This window comes from Fukomys damarensis, unplaced genomic scaffold (assembly GCF_012274545.1).
Source record: "Fukomys damarensis isolate Sample0158 unplaced genomic scaffold, DMR_v1.0_HiC HiC_scaffold_38, whole genome shotgun sequence".
NCBI classification, from domain to species: Eukaryota; Metazoa; Chordata; class Mammalia; order Rodentia; family Bathyergidae; genus Fukomys; species Fukomys damarensis.
In genome coordinates, this window is record NW_022900950.1 from 72914773 (window position 1) to 72920772 (window position 6000).

Sequence of the window (6000 nt, forward strand, 5' to 3'; positions counted from 1 at the left end):
CCCCCTCCTCCCTTCCCTATTTACAAAGACTTTGTTTCCATTTTTTCCTTTTCTCATATTTTTTCCTGTCCCTTACTTCCTTTCCCCTACCCTTCCCACTTCCCCTACATCTTTAGCCTTTTTCTTCCTATTTCACATTGTCAATTTAAACAGAAAAACATTGATCTTGTCTAAAGGTGGCAATTCTTTTTTTCTTTAAAACTTTATTTGGCATTAATTTTAGACTTAAACTGTAATTTCTGTTCCCTCACCCTACTTCTCCAATGTTAATATCTTATATTAAAAAAGTAAGAAATTCTAATTCTCTAAACTCATATTTAATGTTTTATATTCACATGGTTCTTAAATTCTCATTTGTAGTAATAAATTCTACTATCAAATAAAGTTTTGATGAATTAATAATGTATTAATGAATTTGAGCAGTCCATTTTTTGGACTACAGTTATGACCAGGTACAAAGACTGAGGTATACAGGGAATACATGAACTGTACTTTTGTATAAAAAGACCAAACTAAGATTAATACTTTAAAAAAAAGACCAATATCTAATTTATCCAGATTTCAAGAATAAACTGCCTTGCTCAGAATACCATACAATAATCAATTCATCCACAAATTATTTTTCCCAAATCCTGATGGAACCAAGAGAAAGAAAATAAATTTAATTATTTTTTATGAAAGATAGATACATGGATTTTTTTTTAATGATAAATAAAGACCCAGGAAAAGAAAACAAAAGTCTATCAGTTAAAACTGAACCAAGAGAAAGAAAATAAATTTAATTATTTTTTATGAAAGATAGATACATGGATTTTTTTTAATGATAAATAAAGACCCAGGAAAAGAAAACAAAAGTCTATCAGTTAAAATGACTGACCAAGAAGAGAGAACTCTTTGTAAGGGAGAGACTCTGAGTAAAAAGGAGTAACTACCAGGTACTGAGGCTAGTGTGGTAAGGAAAAGTTTATAAAACAAGACCATCAGACAGTTAAGAAATAGGATGACTGAAAAGCCAAAGCTGAATAAGATCTTTTTTTCTTATCAAGGCAGCATAATTATCAGAATTTAAGTAATGAAATGTAGAAGCCACATAACAGTAACAAGAGGATAGTAAAAGAGAAAAAAGGAAAAGGAGGATCAGATGTGGAAATCAAAATAAGTGATTAAAAACAGAAGACGCATATCCATAGACATGGAATAAGTGAAATTACTATGGGTATGGCTGAGTGGCACATGAGAAGCCTTGGGTTTGATCCCTGGTAGCAACAACTAATCAAGAAAGTTAAGGAGGAAAAGAAAATAAAGATTCTAGGGCAGCATGGTGTTCCAATTTCAGAAACCACAAATTTAAAAATATTATAATAATAGAGCCAGGGATTTAGCTCATTGGTGCTGCTGCCTGCCTCTCAAACAAAAGGACCCAAGTCTGATCCCAGGTACCAAAAAAAAAAAAAAGAAAAGAAAAGAAAAGACTGTAACAAGAGTGGGAAATGGTACATTATGTATACAGTGGGCCAGATTGACAAATAGGGTTTTACAGTTTTTTGGCAAATAAATACAATAGTTTTCAAAATAGCAAATTCTGCATTTCAATATAATGAATTTATTGGACAAAAACTACAATGTTTTTACAAGGAAATGTATTAACACTGCTTTAAACACTACCCAAATATTTCAGCTTTCTTTCTGTTCCTTATATCTCCTCTGAAAACTAATTGTTTTTTTATTTTGTTTTTGAAAAACTCTATGATTTAAATTTGGAAGATTATACTTTAAAGTCTTCAGAGGATCCTATTTACCTGTCCCATGAACTGAAATTAAAGGGTAATATGTTCAAACTAACAAGAAAATACTGTACAAGTGTATTTTGAACTTCTCAAAATGTTGTTTGCCCTGAGAAGTTTCTGAGGTATGCACTAATATTGAATTTAAAAGATGCAAGTGAAGTTTCACAAACATTGGTAACTATTGCATTTTCCCCAAAACGGGATTGAAAAACCACAGTTGATTTTTTAAGGACTGGGGGGTGGGGGTGGGTAGGGAGCAAAGATTTGTATATTCAAACCAAACAGATTACCAACTTTCTCTGGGAAGAAAAGGATGCAGGAGATACAATAACTCAACACTTTTATTTCAATTCTTCTTGTAAACTTAAAAGTGATCTAAAAAACAGCCTATTAATTAAAAACTGCCTTGTTAAAATAAAAAAGTAGCACAAAGCTCTACAACTATTGCAGCTTTTAGTTTCCAGGTGGAAACTTTTTCACATTTGTTTTTATTTTTTTGGTTGTTTTTTTTTTGTAAGTATAAAAATTATGTCTACTTATAAAATTTTGGAAAAGACACTAAAAGTAAATTCTGAAAATCAAAACTGCCAGTAGTACAACTACACAGAGATAAGTGAATACTTTACAGTCATTCATTCAAAATTCCTTTTATTTTTCATTATGTTCATTCTAGAGTCATAACATGAATCCTCTGGGGGTTACCTCATCTTATTTTTTTAATAAAACAGAACATCTGATGAGAACACTCCCTTTTCCTACCTTGTTCATTTTCAAAATGCATATTCTTCAAGTGACATCACTACTAAGCTTCCAGGGAAAATACAGGGATTGAGGATCTTGCATTTAGACGTGGAAGGAGTTTGGAAGGACATGGGAAAAAGGAAAATCTATAAAATATTTTGGACCAATATAAGAGCTAGAATGATGCTGCACTTCAGAACAATATTCCATTTCCAAAACTCTTATTCATGAAAACATGTAGAAAAAAAGCAGACAGTATATAATCAATAATCATAGCTACGTCACCAAAACCTTCTTATAGATATATGTACCTCATGCGTGCATTCATCCATCCAACTAACTAGAAGCGTGTAATCTATTACACAGTATTAAATATGAATGGAGAAAATACTGAAAACCTTTGTTTGATCAGGCTCAAGTTCATTCAGAAAAATTAGCAAACAATGTAACACTGTAATATAAAACACAATGGTTTCCAGTGTCCCTGACAAACTTCTTGACTTCTTAACTTTGCTAAACTGAGATCTAGACACACTTTTTTGGTGACATCACTGATAACTAACTCACCTAGTGACTCTCCTCCCTCTTCGGAAGCCTGGGCTGACTCTGATGAAGAAACCACACTCACAGCATTGGTAGGTACACTTGGAGCAAGGGTGGATGGCAAGACTGCTGATTTTTTTGTTGCAATGACAACACTTCTGTAATGACAAAAATAGAATGAAAAATATAGATCCCTTGAGTTGATTATATTTAATTTCAGAATTAAAAACTAAAAGGCGATCTTAATTTTTTAGAACTAAAACACTTTTCTGAAATACAACAATCCATTTTAACACTTAAAGTTACATTTTCCATATATGATTATCTAAATTTAGGATCATCTTTAAATATCTAACACATAAAATTTTAAAATTAAATGGCACTCAAGGAAGAAAAAAAGAATTAAATATCTTTTAACCTCACTTAGGAGTATATCCTGAACTAGAGCAGAACATGTTTTTACAAGAATTTTAAAGAATTGCTAATTTAAAATTATAAAATCTTACAAATTCTCTAGGGAGAAAAAACAGAGATACATAATTCCTAACAGGTATATAACTCAAGTTTTTCTTTTTCTAAACCACAAAGACTATGTCTTTTCAGAATAATATAGAGACAAACAATGTATAAGTAAAACAGTAAATGCAAAAATATCAATGCAAGTTGTTCATCCTATGTGTTATTCTCACAAAAGTATTTATGATATACCAATTTCAATTAAAATGTAATACTTTATATCAAAATAGTAATGAAAAGACCTTGCTAGATATAACTTAAAAGGCATTTTTAATTGAAGTTGGCTCCATAAACATGCAAAAACCCATTTAATGAGGTAAACAGGACAGCTGATATATAACGCACTCCCACAGCAGTGCTTACTTTTAATTACCTGGTGTTAACCATAAGCCTAAAGTCTTCAACATTCAATTTATTTAATCACATCTTTTGTTGACAATACTCTAACTGCAAGCTGCAAGTATTCCCTTAATAGCTTTAAAGTATTTGGTTTCTAAACAGAGTTACTTAGGTACTTTATCCGAATAAATATATTTAAAAGTGGAAATTATGTAATTGTACTGTTTTAAAATGTAATTTTGTTATTTCAAAAGGAGATAAAACAAAATGAAATAGGTTCCGTTTTACTTCAATGACTATCATGTGAGGGCAAACAGTGTTGCCAATTAAATCAACTTCTCTTGTGCTAGGCACGGCTTATTCAATGGACTTGAGGGTAGCTGGTGTCACATCATTATAAGGGTGACTGCCAATGTTAACTATACACTAAAAAATAGAAGCAACAGCCACCTGAGCCCCCAATCCAAAATGGTGTGCTTAAATCATCGTAGCTTATATCAGATGAAGATTATTGACTTAAGGGGAAGTAGCTATGACCTCTGCGCATGTGTGTGAGCGCATGAGTATGTGCATACATGTGTGTTGGTGGTGTGTTCAGAAAACAATACAAAATATAGTTTGCATTTCTCCCACTCTAGGCAGAAATTTACAACCCTATTGTTTATCCTCTGGCAACCTGTTTGTGTGAGGAGAGGAGAAACTGGAGAATTTTCATATTTATGCACGAAAGAAAGAGCTGCAACTATGTAGTTTATTTATATAATTGATAAGTTCAGATAGGAGCATCATAAAATATTTTTAAAAGTGAAAATGCTTAGGAGCTGGGGATTTAGCTCAGTGGTTCTGCCACCTGCCAAGTGAAAGGATCCAAGTTCAATCCCCAGCACCAAAAAATCAAAAAGAAAAAAAAAAGTGAAAATGCTTTTACTATAATCAAAATTTCAGATATATCTACGTTATGACCTAAAAATTTCATTCCAAAGAATTTTCCCTCAAAAACTTAAATCCACAAAAAAGTATGAATTATGTTCATACACTTGACTTCTAAAACATAAATTTTATATGGTGATAAACATATAATAAAATACTGTTCAGCAATAAAATGATTGAACTTCTGCCACACAACATGGATGAATCTCAAAAGCATCACACTGAATGAATCAGGAAGCCTTATGGTAAAGTACTATGTGCTTCCCTTTAGAAAAAGTTCTGTAACAGGCAAACGTAATCAATAGAAAAATCAGAATAACAACTGCCTTTGGTGAGCAGAGACATGAATTGGCTGGGAAGGAGGAAATTTCAAGAATAATGACTTCTTGATGGGCATTTTATGTTATGAAGTTCATGAGTTTGTCAAAACTCATCAAATGGCATGCCAGGGCCAGGGATTTAGCTCAACCGTTCCGCTTCCTGCCTCACAAGGGCAAGGTCCCAAGTTCAATCCCCAGTAATCCCCCCCAGAAAGATATTAAATTACATATAAATAATCATTAAATTATTAAAATTTGCTTAAAAATGAAAAAGTCAATTCTTTATGTAATAAGTAGATAAAAGAAATAAAATAACGAATTTCTAAATTTATTGACTGATTCAAATCATTTCTGGGGAAGCAACAATAATGTTTTGGATTTGGGCCACAAAAAAGCAAAGAAAATTCAAAATCATAATAATCAAATTAAAAGGGCAATGAGTAGATTTTGGTACATATGTATTCTCTTTTACCAACTACTTCATTATTATTATAAAGTTCTCATGAAAGACTAAAAATCTTCAACAGAAGGGATCTTTAACTTATCTTTAACGTACTTACCATGTTCATCTTGTATATATGTGTATATTGAAACTAGTAATGCATGTTCTACAGATGAAACAGTAAGTCTAGAAATTAAAATTTACCAGTACTAAGTAAGACTCATCACTGCAGAACTAAGCATTTTGCTTTATCTTTCTATAAAATGCTTTGGAAAATACAAACAAAACACACGTGCATTAGACCAAACTTTAGCCTATATGCCAAACAATATGCAAGAGGTATTTCTGCCATCTTTCTCAGACTACATCTTAAGTTTCTTTT